Source organism: Stegodyphus dumicola, chromosome 2 (assembly GCF_044657685.1).
Source record: "Stegodyphus dumicola isolate Sdum_Otavi_A_Nest chromosome 2, ASM4465768v1".
NCBI classification, from domain to species: Eukaryota; Metazoa; Arthropoda; class Arachnida; order Araneae; family Eresidae; genus Stegodyphus; species Stegodyphus dumicola.
Window position 1 is genome coordinate 214,549,066 of NC_140769.1, and position 19,250 is coordinate 214,568,315.

Below are 19,250 nucleotides of genomic sequence, written 5' to 3' on the forward strand. Positions count from 1 at the left end.
AAGCTTTCCTTTTCTTTATCAGCTAACCTTCACATATTGTCTGACAACTACATTGGCAGGGAGTTGCGCTCAGAAAGTGCTGGACTCCTTGTTTTCATACCTACAATATTTGCCATTAAAATTTTCTCTGTACTCCATTTTGATAATATTTTTAGCATTTTCTCTATTTTGGTTAATGATGCTTTAATAATTTTACCTTTTATCATTAGTGTGCTGGAAAAAGAATAGTTTTTGTTTTTACTATCCCTTAAAATAGTCAGTCCATTTTGCTGTATATTGAAGGTTTAAATTCAGCCAAAGACCGGTTCTGCTAATTTTTAGTTTTTAAAGGAAATTAAAATTGTAGTCGGAACCGCAAATAAGAAGAGGTCCGGTGTTTTAATTATTATTTAACTATTTGTTGATAATTAAATATCTTAAATTTTTATTTATCATTTTACATTTTAAATTTTAATTTTACTTATTTAACTATTTTATTAATTATCATTTTATTACTTTAATTATTAACTACTTTAATATTTTATTATTATTATTATTATTATTTCTAACTGCCTTCTTTCGGCACGTCTCGATTTAGAAATTAAGCTCTGTGTCAGCGAAGAGTATGCTTCTTATTTATCTGCATACAATGCTTATAAAGTAAAAATATGAATTTAAAAGTGTTTGTATAACCTTAAATTCGATAAAACCCAGCAGACGGCAGATGTGTAACATTTTGCTGAAGTGAAAGTTTTTCCAAGCTTAGCGAAATGGTTTAAAGAGCGAAAGTCGCCAAAATATGGAGTAGGAAATATGAAAGCCGCCTCCTTTCGATAACCCTAACGAACGATTGCAAAAGTATGCCAAGTTGACCTCACCTCGCCAACGAAACAAGAGTCGCTCTTCTTAGTTCGTTACCCAACTTCAGGTTGAGTGCATGTGAACTTTGTGCGTTGGGTCGCCTGCTTCTCACGTGGTCGAAAAGACAACAAAGATATTTTTTCTTTATGCGTCTGGAGTTCGATTAATTTTTCGCGGTAAGTTTTATTTGTAAACTAAGAAAGAATCATTTGACAACGGACTGCGTTATCATCATTCTTCTAATAGAATATTCTCTTGAGCTTTGTTGACAAGCTGTCTTTCTGCTACGTTCTCCTGTTTTCTATTTCCGGAATTTCGCTTCTCAACACAAAGTTGAGGTGAAACAAAGCAGTTTTGCATCTGTTTTAGTGTTTAAAACGGATGCAAAACAATATCTTATATAAAAAGTTATTTTTTTTTTTCTATGGTATAATATCTTTAATTTCTATTCTTTATAAGTTTGCGAGTAACAGGAGTCATTGTTGTCACTGATGTTGACAAATTACCCATATACTCTGAGTGGTACTGTGCATTATATAATTAAAACTTTTTGTAAACGTTTATCAGATGCATAAATTAAAATTTTCAAGATAGATAACCAACAAATAAATTATAATATGGTTATTCACAAAAAGTGATTCATAATTTCATCTTAAATGTCAAACATGCTTAATATTTTAACTGAAAATAATGAAGGTTTCGAAATATGCTTGATATTCAATAACTATACAAAATGTTATGTAAAAGTGATACTTGTGTTTCTGGTATCTGTACGATATCAGAGAGAAAGTTTAAAGTGCATTTTTATTCAGGCATAATATAAAAAGCAACTAGCTTTTGTTTTTATTGCATAAATGGAAGGAAAAGAAAGTAATTAATTTTCATTTATGTATAACTTCTTAGTGCCACTTCGCTACCAGGAAATTACTTCGCCCCCTCCCTTTTTTTTTCCAAATAATGATCTGAAGTATCAATTTAAACTGAATGATGAAAAATAGGAGAAAAAAAAAAGGCCATAATTGTATCTTATGCTTAAATAATTAAATACCTGATGTTATTTATTTTCGTTTATCGTAACAATTTTTTCTATGAACATATTTTCGAGTATCTGGAGCAGTATTGTGTACTTTGATGAAGTTTTAAGTCATTTTCTGTGGAATTCAAGTAAACAAACAGATTCAATTGTTAACACAAATATGTTACATTTCCAGTAAACAAGCAAAACTTTCATTTCAAAAATCAAAGACAATACTGATTGAAAATTTAAAATACTTTTCTTAATTTAAAAATGTCATTGATGCTTGTTCAACAAATGGAAATCAGGTATGAGAAATTCTTCAGATTTTAAAATTTAAGTAGTTTGTTTTTAATTAAGCTGGGGCCTTATTATTATTTTTTTTCCTTTTAAATTTTGAAGCTACTTATAAATTACATGTAGTTAATAATAGATTATGAGAATGTGAGAAAAATTATGATTTATTTTGATCATTTGCAGGAATAATATTTCTTAAGTGCCTGTTTAGAAAACCCTGAACCTTTTGACCATAAAAATATAATTTCCATTTGTTTTTCAAAACGAATTCAAAAGCAGATTTAATTCTTTAATGCTATTTTTATTCTTGTATTCATGCCTATATGTTTTTTCTCCTTTTTTAAAATTTTTTTATTCGATCTGTAACCTTATTGCTTAGTGAATGATTAAACGTTTATTCACGCATTGTTAATTTTCGAATGTAGTTTTCATTACTATTTTTACATGACTTCAGCGTTTTCATACTTCAGTAAGTTAAAAACCTTTTTATAAAAAAAAACTCTGAATGTTAGAGAGTACTTTTTTAACAACTTGTATTTGCTAACATTGTTTTCTTTTTGCACAGCTGTTCCGAGAGATGTCAGCATCTGAGGCATGCCTCAAAATTGCGTAACCTTTTTTTTTACATGCTTTCATGCAGACATCTAATTTGTTACACTTTTCTTTGTTTTACTTACTTTTTTTACTCGCCTCGTCGTCGCTGTGTCTTTATATAATTTACATTTACACCTCTTTTCTTCTGAAGGAATTTTCACCCCCTGCTTTCTCACCGTTATGTGTCCACAGCGACTTATTAGCTTATTATGCCCTCCCCACACACGGTCCAAATAAGCATATATATAACCTAATCAACGTATTTCTATTTATACATTTTGAGAGTTAACATGATGAGCTGTGTCCTTGAACTGTTATTAAATACAGTAATATACATCTTTCTCACTGAATAAGCTGCGTGATTTAATTTGCTGTTTTATTTTACTTTCTGGAAAGCTCTGCATGGCCAAGAAAACGTGTTTACTCCTTAAGGCCACAAGACCGGGTGTAACGCATCTAAGATCCTCCAATGATTTAACTGGGGTTTGCTTCATGAAAACAACATTGGCCATTAAGAAGCCAGAAAGAACATATTGCCGAGGATAACTGTCTGGATTCATTATATTATATTGTGACAAAACGTACTGGAGATGCACACCTAAAAAAAGATACCTCCGTTTAGATTTTCTGAGGTAAACTATCCTTTCTGAGGTAACTAACATATGCAAACTAGCACATGAAGAAAATCGTAAAAACGCCCATGCAGCGAGCCCTTTGTCCTGCATTTGAATCGAACTACCAATGGTTTAACGGTCTCATCCGCTTGACCAGTGTTGGCCTAAAATGACTGTCTTAATCGGGTTCTCACGGTCGAGCGGAGAAAAATCACTGGATGTTAATAGCTTGCCCATTTTGATTCTTGGTAACTCTAAGATTGACTATGTGTGTTTTTCCCAGTGTTTTCAGAGACATTTTTTGAGAGCCAGATGCCTTCTAGAATGACATCTTTTCTTAGCAAGATAGTCCTTGACTACTTTGCCTTAACAAATAACCTAATCTTTCTTAGTATTGCTTCCTTCAAATTTTTCGTATCTGTTCGTCGAAATCAGTAACTGAGTGGGTAAAACCACAGAATACTGGCACATGGAAATTTTATTTTCCGTCATATTTAATGCAATACCAACCGCAGTTATATTAAAACCTCATAAACTCAGCCAAAGTGGAAAATAAAAAAAATATTTCCTGCTTTTTGTAATGAGCTACTAAAAACAAATGCATTCATTACGTGAATTATTTGCTCTCTTTGCTAAGATAATGGATTTAAAAACTATACTGAAATTTTAAATATTTGCTTTTGGAATTTCACATAATACCAGTCAGTAAAAAATTTTTTTCTTATATATATATAAAAGAAAAAAATAAATAAATAAAAAGAGAAATGAAATACTCAAAATAATTTCACATAAAAAAATTAGAAAACTGTTTACATTTTGTTTCAAAATGTTCGGAATATTCATAAATGCCACATATTTAACTTTTCATTCAAATTAAGTATTAAGTTACTGAAAATCGTACTGTGAACAAAACACGTTTGACACTTCCTACTCCGGAATTAACAGAATGTGCTTTTTTTATCTTTTCAGGAAATTAAGCATTTAGCAAATTTTCCTTCTTAAACTTATTCTTCCTCATTGTTTCCTTTTGTATTTAAGGTGTTCACAGACCAAGAAATCATTTAAATAGGTTTCGAGATAAGTGAATTATTGGATTCCAAATTTCTGAATATATGCTGCAGATAAAAAGTGGTTATTGTTCAGTGTTAGAGGATACAAAGTACACGATTTTCTATGATAGTACATAATAGCTTTTATATAGATTTAGCTAACTAAGTCAACATTGTTCACAGATTGCATAAAATGCACGAAAATAAATTTAATATTTTTTAATAGCTCTAATAAAAACATTCAGATCTTTTCCACTATAGACAATTTCCCGTGGGAAGATATATACGTCAACTTGTTATTTCCAGTAAGAAAAGCGTATGTGGAACAACAGAGTGTTTGTTGAATTTGAAATTTTTTTAAATATTGGTAAATACGTATTAGTAATATACGTATATCGCAACTTCTTTAGTAGAAATCGCCAAAGCTTCAAGGAATACACCAAACTGTGGTAACCAGGCGCATAAAAATTATTTAGGCAACCATGGGCATGACCAAATATTCATTTTCCAACGTCGCCATTTTTGTGTGCTTTCTTTTTGTTGTATAAGATATATTTAGGTTTTTATAGAAAAATTATAATGGTTTTTTTTGTCTTAAATTCGATTTTAAAATTTATTCTTGCAATTTTTTTTTTTTTTTTTTTTTTAATAATAGAAGAAAGGTGAAATTCCTGCAGGAATGCATCATTTTGCCGCAAAATCACTTAAGGAACAATGCTTCGAATTCTTCCTCAAAACAATCGCTACGAAATTTTCACCACAACAAAAACGAGAACTCGTTTGTAACTAAGTTTACTTATTTTCTTTTGAGATAAATATATAGTTGAAACGTAAAGTATGTATGTTTGTAATGCGTATTTTTTTACAAGAAAAGTAATTTTTCTCCTCCTTCCATAAAATTCGCCAAACTGTTTCAAGGTGGTGCGATAATACCTAAGTACCGAAATATTCTTTTAAATTCGTTGTTTCTGTCTCCCCCCCCTCCCCCCGAAAAAAAAAAGAAAAACTGAAATGGAATGAAAAACGTTTCATTGACTATTGTCAGATTGGTGTTTTGTCATTCATCACACTTCTGTTCACTAATTCATATGGATAAGAATCAAATCAAGGACGATCAGTACTTTCTTGCCGAAAGTTTCAAGTTGGAGCAGATATCTTTCCGTAGAACACTTTTTACTATCGAAAATGCTGTTCTTTCTTTACAGTTGTGTAAATACTGAAAAAGGCTCCAAGAACATTTGCCCGTTCTGGGAAGTGCTTTTCAAAATGAACAATGAATGAGCTAGGATGAATGTTCAACGAACCTGAACTTCCTAGGCCACATTCAGTTTGAAGTTGTTTTCTTTCTGAAATCTGTGAAAATCTTTTTGAATTTGTCTCCCCGTCTCTTTCTTTTCTTCTGTACGCTGAATTTTTCTGTGATAACGAAACATTTCGATCTTCTTATCTTTAAAGATATACATATTTAATGAACTGAGCTTTTTAAAAATGTAAAATGTGAATCAGTCATGCAAACTTTGAATTAAAATTGTTGTGCTTTCACGGCTGTTGGCACTTGTGACAAAAGCTCGCAGCGCTCAAGTCGCGATGCGCGTTTTGAAAATTACTGAACAACTATAAACACTCGTTTCTCTTACAGAATTTATGTAGATTTAATTTGAATTCTGTAAGTTCGGTTTGTTTGATTATGGGAGAACATAGGAGGACTATCTGCCAGGATGTCTTCGTAGAGAACTTTCTGAAGGGGAATTGGCTCGCATGCACGTTACAAATGGAGGAAACTGCGAAAATGCCCATGCAGCCAATCACGTTTGCCTGCCTGCAGTCGGACCTAGGTCGAATTACCAGTGTCCCGGCTGTTGTGGGCTCGAATTCTGTAGGAATCTTCATGTATGATTTCTGGAAAGATGTTAGCGAAATCAAATTGCCTGATCATTCGCGGTAGAAGAATTCAGTGTATTAGATTTTGTTAACTTCTCAACGTCACGTTTTTTGGGTCACATACATTTGCAAACTAGGAAAATAACATGTGCAGTTAAATACAGATATTAGTTAAAAATTGATTTTTGCAATCTGAATTAGCAAGATTAGAAAAACAACTAATTAGTAAACCAAACCAGTTAAGAAAATTTTTTAATAGTAATATTTAAAGTAAATTAGTAATCCTTTGATCGCATGTTATCTGAATTCTTCATGCAGTATTTAACTTATTTGAATCAAATTCTACAAATCGGGCTTTTTTTGCTTCAATTTGCTTGGCGACAAAGTTTTTTGCTATTTTGGCTCTGTCCTGCCTTATTTGACATTGATACATCTGTTGTCGATTTCTATTTTTCACGCCCCATTACTATCCTTCAGCCCGTTTGGCAAATTGCTAGTCTTCACAGCAGTTTGCGAAAAAATATCTTTAACGCACCTTTCTTAACAAACTTGAATTTTAATACTGTCGCCAATTTCGCAGCAAAAAATTTTCAATTTACCTTAAAAAAATAAAAGTACTTTGCCTATAGTGCAAAATCATGCGCAGTGTAAAAACAATTTTCGTACTTGTAGTTCGACCTGGGTTAGAAGTCTGGGAACAGGCCGGTGGTGTACGATGGTTTTCCCCATGTGTGAATGAATGCAAGCCACTAGCCTAACATCAATAACCTAGCCTAACATCAAACCCCAGCGAATGGTTCCTACCCAGCGGCAGAGCGGTAAAATCGCTAAATACTGGTAGTTCTGACATGGGCTCGATACTAGACGAACGGGCTGCATGAGCATTTTTGTGGTTTTTGTTTCATGTGTAACGTGTATACAAGCCCGTGCCCCCTAGGAATTCCTCCTTGAAGGCATTCTTTCTCTTGGGCAGATAGTCCTAAAGTACTTGCCATAAACCCAGCGAATGGCTGGCTGCATTAGATTTTACGTTGTTTTCTCCCAAGTGTAACATAAATATGAGCTAGCTTACGAAGTCGTTTCCCCTCTTTTAAGCAGATAAGGTGTGTAAGCAGTGTGCTTTGCCATAGTGTAGTTAATCCTAACTGACTTTGTTTCATTTTCACCAGTGGCAGAGTCCAGATTCTCGAGAAAGGAGTTATTGGGTGGGTATTTACTTTGTTACTGTATGCATATATAATCCATTTTCATCTTCAAAGGGCTCACCAGCGCCTATCAGCAAAGCCTGTGAACACTGGCAGTTCGGTCCGGGGTTTGAATTCTGGCGAACGGACAGGCTGCATGGCCGTTTTTCATGGTTTTCCTCATGAGTAGCATGTATACGAACCAGTTCCCTTGAAAAGTTCTTCACGAAGGCATCCCTCCCTTTAGGCAGCTAGCCCTCGAGTACTATGCCGTAATTCAATAAACCCAAATTAAATCTTTACAAAGTTCTCCATGAAGCCATCTTTTACCTTGAAGTAATTCTTGCACACTTTAGCTTAAAGTGCATTTTTTCAGGCAGAATATCCTGTTATGATTTGACATAAATGAAGAATCCGTGGCATTCACCAGAAGTTTATCTATGTAACAAATATGGTAACTGAGACAGAATTCGAAATTTCTCTGTACGCTGGAGTCAACTATTACTGAATAAATAAGATTGCTGAGCGCTGATAGTATGAGCTTTTATGGTTTTTCCTATGTCTAACAGGAAAAATAGTTAATTTTCCCTAGCAAGTTCTCCTTAAAGGCATCTTTCTCTTTGGGCAGGCAGCCTTAATGAGTTTCGCCGTAATCAAATAATCGATAAAATATTTTGGGCAAAGAAAAATAGGTGTGACTCATACGTTTGTTTATACAAATGCAATTTGAGTAAACAAGAGAGGAATTGTAAATTCGTTTCTGCAGTAATAATTTGAAACGTTCAAATTACAGTTTGTATCCCTTTGTAATTAAAATGGAATATTCAACACATTTTAAAGCTTTTGAAGGCTGTCCCAACTCAGTTAAAATTTTGTTATGGAATTTAGTACCTCGTTGGCCGACAGCTGTGACCGAATTAAGGAGATTTCATATAATAACCTTCATAACAATGTCAGAAAAATTTGATGTCAAGGTTGTTTCGCTTACTGAGCTCGAAGGTAGATTAAAGATGGTAAAAAAAAAAAAAAAAAAAAAAAAAAAAAAAAAAAAAGAATTTGAATAGTTAATGAAAACTAAAAATGGAAAAATAAATTAAAATTGTTTTTTAAGCCTTTTTAGAACTTTACGGATTATAAAAAGACGTGTAGCGGTCAATTTATTCTTTATCATATTTTTTTAATTTGTAATAACAGATTAGTTTCTTATTAGACTTCCGGTATAATATGTTTGTTAGGTTTCAATCCTCTGTCAGTGGAAATAGTTCGTATTATACGATACGGTCAACTCCGGATCAATGGACGGCGAATTAATCGGGTTACGAATTAACTTCCATATGTTGGAGGGGGGAGAAGTGAAAAAAGAAAAATGCATATTACACAGCGATTGAAAATTTAGTATCACATGTTCTTAGCGTACATTAAAATTTTTTACGGTTAGATTATTGTGGATATGCAAAGATACGACGGCTATCTGCTTAAGAGGAGGGATGCCTTCGTGGAAGACTTAAGACCTAAGAACGACTGGCTCATATTCACGTTATACATGGTGAAAACCAACTACGAAGCTAGCTCTTTCGCTTAGGATCGAACCCAAATCAGGTTGAAGAACCAAGTATTCAGTAGTCTTAAGCACTCGGTCACTGCTGGAGCAATTACTATTTACGGAAAATGCAAATGAAGGAAGAAAAATGCGTGGAATGACAGAAGTGATAGTAGGTGATGTCATTGCATTTGGAACTTCTTTTTATCCGCAATGATATGTGAAATTTAATCGTGCATAATTCGGATTACATAAATACGTGAGTTTAAATATAATGACATTGTTCCAATTCTCTTTTAAGTATCGTTCGTAAATGCCATTTTACTATTCAGTTTCTTCATTTGTAATTGTTTTCCCTTTATTTAAAGTCTGCTCTTTTTGTTTTGAATACTATTTAATTTACATTTTTTAAAGATTAAATTACTTGATGATACTACTAATACCAGTTTACTATTTAAAAAGTAAATATTAATAAATAAAATAATTCACTATTAATTATAAAATGAGTTATTTTCGTTCCTGATTTTTTTCAACTTCCCTCGAATTAACCCTAACTCCACCGCGTATACGTCGTTCCTGGTATTACCCTAATAAATGAAGAGTTGACTAATTGCATATTTTTTATAAGAAATAACGCAAAAGTTTATAACGAAAATTGAAGTACCGCGGTTTAGTATGTAATTTCTTTCAGCCGATCTTTGACGAGCTTTAAAAGTTAAAAGCCTGACTAGCATGCCTGTAAACAAAGAAAGTAAGAAGAAAGAAAATTTTTGTATGGAAGAAGTGAAATCGATGTTGAAAAACGGCGGGAATTCCGTGACCCTGACTAGTTTCCGCTTCCATCTATTCCACTAACCCTAATTGTTCCAGAAAACACGTCTTGAACTACAGAGAGTTACGCAATACTGAAATGCCACTGTTCGTTTTAGGCCATACTCAGCTGTGTTTGTCATGTGCTTAGTTATGTATTTGTTCCACGTTTAAACACACTCTTCTAAGACATAGAGCGTCTTCAAGTATTTACTATTGCTGATGATGGGATGGGATTCTGTGTATGTGGTACTTTCATTTTTATTTTATACCCGAAAAGTAATTGAGTAAACTTTACTGCGGCGCGAATTTACGTATTTATTTTCACAATTTTAGAGGACTCTAAGATTTTAGGAATTTTAGTGAATATCAAATAAATCCACGAATTAAGAATTTTTTCCTCTTAATTTTCTTAATTTCTGGATTAAGTTTATTTACATAAAATACACGGCAACTCGTATTCTAAAATCCAGGCTAGGAGAATGAACTCTGAGTTGCCTTAAGTTTTGCTGGTTTTTAGGTATATGAGAAAAAGCTGTTTCCCGAAGCGACATAAACTTGTCCTCTGCATCCCAAAACCTGATTTGTTACTTTAGAATAGGCATTTCAAGGCCATTTTCTCCTTTCTGACTTGCGCCCACCAGCGGCCGAGCGATAACGTCGCTGAACACTGGTAGTTCGGTCCGAGGTTCGAATCCCGCGAACGGGCTGGCTGCATGAGTGTTTTCGTGTTTTTCCCCATGTGTAACGTGTATACGAGCCAGTTTCCCTTAAAAAGGTCCTCCACGAAGGCATCCCTCCTTTAAGGCAGATAGCCCTCGAGTGCTTTGCTGTAATCTAATAAACCAAACCAAACCAAACCAAATCTTTCTGACTTGCTTTCTAACCATGGTAACGAACGCTATGGGAAAAAGATCGAGTATTTAATTTGCCTAAATACCATGATCTCCTCTGACAATGGTGATGATGATGACACACTTTAACGATCATGAATGACGACTATGCTACTTTTCCTTGAAGTGTCCAGTGTTATTACGGAAAAATAATGTAATCCCCTGTATATTTTGGTAATGGTATTTGTGTACTTTTTGTACTGCATTCATTTATTGTATTGTGTATATCTGTATTATGTATTTTACTCACTCCTGGCATTTTGTGATTCGTACTATCTTGTGTTAATTCAACACCAGCTCACCAGCTTTCTGCTTAAATGCTTTAGATTAAATAATAATGCGACTTAGTTCCCTATTGTTACATTAATTTTTTTCATTTATTATCTCATGTTAGCAAAATTTAAATATCATTTAAGTTATATAAATAATCTCGAAACTTTTAATTTTGTTCGATTAGAGAAATAGGGAACCCTAAAACCATGGAACCTTGAAGTGCTTATTTCAAAGTAACAGGCAGTAGCCAATTCTGGGTGCCCATAATAATAACATGGATAGTCACAGATCATAAAGGTAATTAAAGATCCTTTGTTATTTAGTAATTAAATAGAGATTTGTTCGTCCAAAATTCCTTCGAAATGGTTGGTAAAAGTTTGGCAAGATCTACGCCAACTTTTGGTGCTCGACGTGAAATTACGAATGTTCTATTAACATTTAATTTAGTTACATACTAGTGTTATTTAAATGCTAATTTAGTTACATACATATGTGTTATTTTGTTTCTGGTTATTTCTTGCTTAACGTAAATCTCAGGCAGGAAAGTTTCGGGATTTTACGCTACTTACTTCGCGAATTTTACTTTTTCCTAGCGATAAATGTCTTGCCTTTGTGATGATATGTACAGGAAACATTTTCCATCCCTTCCCATACAGAAGAATCTGTTCGAACTCCAAACTGCAAAACATTTTAGAAAACACCTTGCTGCCATTTCTTATGGTTTGGAGTTCGAGAAAATCACCAGAACTTTGGTTATAAAATATTAATTTTGTAGTATTGTTTTTCATCCCAAGTGAATTGTTCTTGCTCTTTTGAAATTTTAAATCTGTTAATTGATAAGCCTATCGATTTCGACCGTATTTCAGAAGAGTTAGAAACTGGAAACTTGCTATTGTTTACAGAGTACTATTATGAGTTTTTTAATTACACCATGTTTTTTAAATATATGTTGCCCTTTTGGAACTTTTCTGATAAAGCCATAGCCATGCATTTTTGGCATCATATTGGGGCATTTTGGCTTATTCCTTACTCCACGCATTTTCTGTATACCGGGGGGAAACAGGAAAATCGGAACCGCAATAAGGAACAGTCTTTAATTCCACGACAAAATCCTCCAAAAAACCCACTGTGGGGGGGGGGACAACACGGACTACAGCCAATACTCGTACAATTGATCAGCCACATCTGTGTTCGGATATCTTTTACTTCGCAGCATGAAAGAAGGCTGCATAGCCATTTTGGTTTCGAGTTTTTTAATTCAAGCATACTCTATCGTTGCGAAGAACATCTCTTTCTTGAAGAAATAAGATAGCCGCTTCATTGCATGGCAAATCTCAAGTCGTGGAACCCTTTGCAATAAAGAAGAACGCATCCACGAAAGCAGCCAAACAAAAATCGCCGAGGAAATACGCTAAAACAAAAAGAGCCAAATGCTATAGCTATAACGGTAAAGTACCACCAGTTTTTAATATTTGTCTTGTACATGTTAGGTTAACCGGACGGACGGACTCTCTTTAGTTCCATCCGGAGTTCGAATTCCGGCGAACAAGCTGGTTGCATGGGCGTTTTCATGGTTTTCCCCATGCGTAACGTGTATACGAGATAGCGTCCCTTAGAACGTCCTACACAAAGGCATCCCTTCTCTTAAGTACATAGCAAGTGTACTTTGCCGAAATCAACTAAACTAAACCAAACTATCATGTTAGATCAGGTCAGGTCATATGAATGCAGCTCACGAAGGCCTATTTGTCTAAGGGTAAGGATGACTTTGTGAAGGATTTTCTAAGGGAAACTGGCTTATATTCACGTTACACATGGGGAAAATCGACCATGCAACCAGCCCGTTCGCCTAGAATCGAACGCAGTTCGAGCTACCAATATTCAACGGTCTTAACCATTCAGCCACTGGTGGGACACATTTTCACCCTGCGTCTCTTTTTTCCTCATCTATGAGACTTTGGACGTCTGCAAAATTTTTTCAGGAGCGTTAGGATTAGAGACAAAAAAAACTGGGTCAATTATTTACAAGAAGGTTACATAATTAATGTTGCATCAATACAACAACAACAACAATAATAATAATAATAAAAGGGAGACGTATTCTATACATGTCTCAATACAAAAATATATTTTTAAATTTGATTCCAGGGGTAAAGGCTCCGTTTTCCGATCTTTTGCGGACGTCCATATGTCCATATCTGGATTTAATAATTCAAAATTGATAATTGTGATAAAAATAAAATGTTTACTTTTTGTGACTACAAATGCACTGTTTTTTTATTAATTATATTTTTTATTATTAATTATGTTAATTATATCCAATTTAAACAACTATTAATATTTAAAAGAACAGTTTTACGATTTAGCAAAATGTTTTAAAAAATAGTGCTACAGTCGGGGATGGGCATGGAAAAAAATACCACGTCTATATTATTTTATGAAAACGAATCTGACCATAAATTATCCGAAAAAACATTATCCGAAATTACTTTGTACCAGTAAATTTTGATAACTAGGATTTACTTGCACATCTTATGAAGTCATCTCCCCTCTTTCTGACGCAAGAAAACTGGTGGTTTGTAGGTCACGTGTGTTGCTGCACGTATGCGTCATAATATAGTGGGAAAATAAATTTCAAGTAGGTATGCAACATATGAATCAATTACGTTTGTCGAAATTCTTCATATCTTTCTGTTTTGTTTCTTTAGATAAACATATTTCGAAAGTTTTATGGTCACTGTACGCGTATTCCATCATATGACGATAGTTATTTTAAAGCATTTAAGTTCAAATCGCATTTAACGAGCGATGAATATGTAAATATATAAAAATGAACTTACAAGATTGTTTTATAATCAAGTACCTCTCGATTAGTGATAATTCATTTAAAGTAATGGAGAAAAAGGCAAAACTGATTGGGCGATGTCAAAGTAAGCAGTGAAAATTCCCAGCCTGCGATTTATATTAATGATTTTGCACAAATTTTCGTAGTCGAGAATTTAACATTAATATTTCGGCAGAAGAATATACATCAGAAAAGAAATAATAGCGCAAATAATTAGTAAGTATATAATTTTTATATTACGCATTTTAAACTTGAAATTAACATTTATAAACCAATCAGTTCCTGAAAACATATTCAACACCTTTACTTTCGATCCACATTACTGTTCAACTGAAAATTTTATATAAATTTTCTTCAGCAATGAGCTGTTCACTAGTGGCTGAGGGTAAAGCCGCTGAATATTGGTAGTTCGACCTTGGGTTCAAATCTCGGTGAGCGGTATAGTTTGCAGGGGAAGTTTTCCTTTCTTCGAACGTGGATACGAGCCAGTTTCTCTTAAAAAAGTACTCCACGAATCCTTGTGTATAATAAACCCTAATGACCTTTGTCATAATCTAGCTAGTCTAGACCAGTCCATTTTAGTATGTCTTGGACGGCATGGAAATTGCTTTCCCGCCTAATTAACTAGTTATTTAAAATTCAGTCTTCATTCTAACTTAAAGGGCCCACCAGCGGCTGAGCGGTAAAGTCGCTGAACACTGGTAGTTCGGTCCGAGGTTCGAATCCCGCGAACGGGCTGGCTGCATGGGCGTTTTCGTGTTTTTTCCCATGTGTAACGTATATACGAGCCAGTTTCCCTTAACAAGTCCTCCACGAAGGCATCACTCCTCTTGGCAGATAGCCCTAGTGTGCTTTGCCGTAATTAAATAAACCAAACCAAACCAAAACCATTCTAACTCAAAATTTAGTCCTTAGTTTGGATTTTGGCGTATGCAGCGAATTTTTAAAAAAATTCTAACGGAAAATAGTTTTAAAATTGTTTACATATAAAAATAAGCCAACGTATGTATTAGAAATTAAAAATTAATTTGGCAATTGGTTTTTCCGTATTATTCAACATTCGCAAAAATTTGCAAAATCTAAAAAAATGTCCTACAATTTGCTAAGTTATCTTGGAGATTCATACCGGGATAATGTTGTTGTCCTATTTAATAATCTAGCAATCAACTGAATTTCGAATGGAAAGCACCCCTGGGGGGGATAGGTCTGAGGGTCTCCTACCCCTCTTTCCCTACCATTAGAGTCTCTAGAGGACTTTCGGCTCACCACATATTTAGAGTGCTTCCTTGCCACACGGACACTATACATTTACAAACATCCATGCCTTCTCCAGGTTTTGAACCAGGGCTCTTCGTCACGGCAGTCAATGACGCTAACTACATTGGTTGGGCGGCGCCCTAACGTGCTTTGCCAGAAGAGAATTTAGAAACAGAAGTAAGAACCTAAAACTATATTTTGAACAATAAACTATGTTTTAATCAAAAATAATTACTTTTAAAGTTAATTAAAAATGAAGTTAAACTATTGAATTTTTATTTTTCTACCTTTTAAATGACCGGAAGTAGAAATTATTTCTTTATGCCCAATTTGGCACGTACATAATTTTCATTTGCTATTTATTAATGCTAGATTCCCCAGTCTTTCTTGTGAACATACTGTAGTACGTAAATGATTCATTTTAGTTTAGAAAATTATCTTTCACTCTTTGCAAGACCAACGGGAAAGTCAGTAATAATCTTAAAGAAAATGTTAGAAAAAGATAAATCGCGAGATGTAATTCATAGCAGAATGTCAAAAGGATTTTGAGTTTAAAATTTTTCTTTTTAAGTATCCTTAAAACTTTAATCTTTAAAAGCATATCTCATCGCAGATTTTAATACCACTGATGCCTTTCTGTTATCCTCATTCAATAAATTTTCCAAATTGTTTGTTTTCCCAGAGATCCTATGTATCAATTTCTGACAGATTGTACAAGAAACTGAAATTGCCAATATGCAATTTTAGTAGTTCAAAAATCTCATTTAAGAATGTCTAGGTAGTATCTAAAAGCTGTATAAAACACATTAACTCTTAATTTGTCTTCAGGCGTTTACGATTTTTCTTAATGTTCATTTTGGAACTGACTTGTCTTTGACTGCATCGAATTTTAACTGCAGATTTAAATTTTAGTTCCTCGTCTACATCTTTGCTAAGTGGTTTTGGCAATTTCAAGTACGTTGCTGTAATTAGAATTCTATCTAATAAAAATAATCCGGTCTAATAAAAATTCTTTCATTTCTTCAATGGATCCTAAAGCCAGCTTAATATTCAAAGCTATATATTGGAGTTGTGTACTGATAGGGGTTCTGTTAAAAATAACGTATCAAATTGTTACGGAGGAAGAAGATTTTAAAATCTTTTATTGTAACACATAAATTTTAAGCTTCATGCTTGTAAATTTATAATGCTTGGTACAATCAAAGTATTTGATTCCTCTGTAGAAATTTATCATTTGGAGTAATGTTTTGAATCTCTTCATTGCTATTAAAGTAACTTTTGATGTGAGTGTTCACTCTAGGGAAAAGAAAGTAGACTGCTGGTAAAAAATCTTGTAAACAAGTGGGCCAGTTAAAAATTGTTGTACCTTCCTTCGCCAGAAACTACTTGACGAGACTGAAATTTTATGATGGCGCAACTGACAAGTGGCAGAAACCAGTTATTCGATTCTTTTTTTTTTTTCGGGATTAACGTGCTGAATTCTCCTTGTCTGTAGATTACATGTTTCTCACCATTTATCAGTCAGGAGCAAATTCTTTGGAAATTATCTCTTTTCGAAAGAGGGTCTCCAACATGGTCTTTACTAAAGATTTCTGGAAGAGAAGTTTATGTAGTTTTGATAAACCTTCCTTAATTCATGCAGATGATGGCTGCTTTGTCTCAGATCATAAGCAAAGAATAAATTATCTTCTCCACTTAACAGTTTGTTTGACAATAACAGAACTCATTTTTGCTTTGCAGTAAAACTTTATCTTTGCTCAGCTTTAGAATCCATGACAGCCGATATTCACTTGGTCAAAACAAACGATTAACTGCATTATCTAATTATGTTTATAAGCAGACGATATTTTAGGTAGAGCAAGTCGAGATGTCATAATAATAACTGTTGTTAGTGGTTTTTGGAATCTGGTTTTAAAAATTTAGTTTTAAATTAAAATTCTTAATCTAGCTTAAAAATTTAGTCCTAAAATTTTGTAGACACACTATGTGCACTGGAGTATTAAATTGATTTCAGATGTCATTCTTAAAGCATACAAATGAATTCTTTCACTTTGATTATTGTAATGTCTGATTAGAGGTAGTATTAGGTAACCCAAATAGTAAAATCACTACATATATTTCCTTTTTTCCTTTCTGAAGTATAAGTCAGTTTGTAAGTGATTTTTAGAGTAATACTGGTGCAGATTAACTAAAAGTGGTATACCATTTTTCAAGCCGACGTTGCAATAGTTTCAGAACAGGTTTGGGCTGTTGTTAATACGAGTATAATCTTGCTGCAAATTGACATAACCATTTTTTAAATGGATTGTATAATAGGGAGGTTTAAAACTGCTTTGAGCTCTGATTAACATGAAAAGTGAATATTATTTCTGAAATATTCCGAGTCTTGTCTTATATTCGAAATCCATTTTATAACTTGTAAACTGCTGTGTTAATGTGCGGATGGTTTTCATTCTGCGTATATTATTCTAGAAAGAAAAATAGGCTTTTGAAAGAATTTGTGTAAATTAAAATTTTATTTATTTATATAAGCATAAATAAAGTAATACAAATTTAAGAAGAATATTATAACTTAAGAATTAATTTCTTAACTACGGGAAAATGAGGGAGCTGACAATTTTTTTTTTTTTTTTTTCTTGGAGGGTAAAGTTTCAGTGTGTATATTTATATAGATGATAATGGCATCACACAAGGGCTATCTGCTGAAGAAGAGGGATGGAGGAATGTCTTCGTGGAAGGCAAGGGAAAAGGTTGCTCATATTCATGTTAGATATCGGCAAAAACTCGGAAACGTCTATGCATCTGTTGCATTCGCTCGGATACAACCCGAATCAAATTACCTGTCTTCAGAGATCTTAACCACTTGGCCACTAGTGGGCGAGAATACGAACACGAGTACTTACATGTATTTTTGAAGCTCCTTGCTTTTATGCATGAACCGTGCATGCAGAAGAATCGCACGCATAAAAAAAACATTGCTGATGTAAAATTTGACAAATTTTGAAGCCAATATTAGCACTATTTGTATTTGTTGTCTGACTGGTTTAAAATAATAAAGCTGACTGATTACGCTTGTGCTAAAGAATTTATCTCACTGATACATGCAAGAGTAACGCATTAAAACAATTATTGAAAATTTTGTGAAGCTAAGCAACATTTTAAAAATTAGCTGTATAGAGAGATTTTTCTTGGAGCATTGATTAAAGAATTAACTAAGTTAGATTTAATGGATCTGAAAATGCATACACAAGAGATAATATTTCAGAATAGTTGAATAAGCCTTTTTTTCTCCTCTTCAAGAATCCTGTGGAATGTTCTCGATCAAAACAGGGATGGAATTAGGCAGATAGCGCTTGAGTACTTTGCTTGATTAGATAATCCAATATAATACTAATTCACTGTTGTTTTCGGGAGCAGGCTTCTAAGTTAATAGATGTGCGGGGAGATTGTCTGCTGCATTTATGACGGATGCTGTATAGTAAATCTCTACTGTATAAATGTATAATGTCATACAATTTATCTGCTGCATAAATGCAAGGACTTTTATGCAGTAAGAGTTGATATCAAAAAGACATATTTTCTTAATAATTTACAATTTTCTAAAAAAGGAAAAGGGATCAGACTTTGAAACAATCGTTTTGTATACTTTCAATTTTTACCAAAAATTTTAACATATTAGTCAATTCTTGCTAATCTGGAAATAGATAATTTAAAATTTCGGTTAATTTAAGCTCAAAGTGAAGCCCTGAATATCTTAGCTAAAACAAATAATATTCGGAATACTTTGGGTAGTTCGAACAATTTTGGTAGGCTGTTTGAGCTAAAATAACAAGTTCACGATTCTATAACTAATGTTAAATTTTTCCCTTACTTTCCCCTCTACGTTTGTTCCGAACGTGGAGGTAATAATTTCCTACCTTCGTGGTTCCAAAGGAAACTTGTTCTCAGGTATTTCAAGCCATTGCTGTTCGCCCCTTTTTAGGTGACCTTGAGGTGTCTGTTAGAAGGGTGTTCAGGGAACTGAGCCGCAGTGTATGCGTATTTGTTATCTGGGAAACTATATTTTAGTAAACGAGAACATCCAATTGACGCCAGTTAGAAGCCTTAGGCACCACATTCTTTCAGGTACCATGGCACCTTTTCCTCAGCGTCCAATTC

At 33.7% G+C, this 19,250-nt stretch overlaps 1 protein-coding gene across 3 annotated transcripts in view; it reads left to right on the forward strand.

The window, feature by feature from the left end:
• The first annotated feature begins 861 nt into the window (after positions 1 to 861).
• The window catches only part of LOC118197968 (sterol O-acyltransferase 1-like), a 156,245-nt gene continuing 137,856 nt past the window's right edge, over positions 862 to 19,250 (forward strand). Inside the window, exon 1 of one of the 3 annotated variants that reach the window (XM_085811734.1) lies at positions 862 to 1,016. The gene's annotated coding sequence lies outside the window, so the exon portion shown is untranslated. Of the gene's footprint in view, positions 1,017 to 10,015; positions 10,067 to 13,873; positions 14,052 to 19,250 lie in introns of those variants that run through there. The other 2 variants (XM_085811735.1, XM_085811736.1) reach the window with 2 other exon arrangements.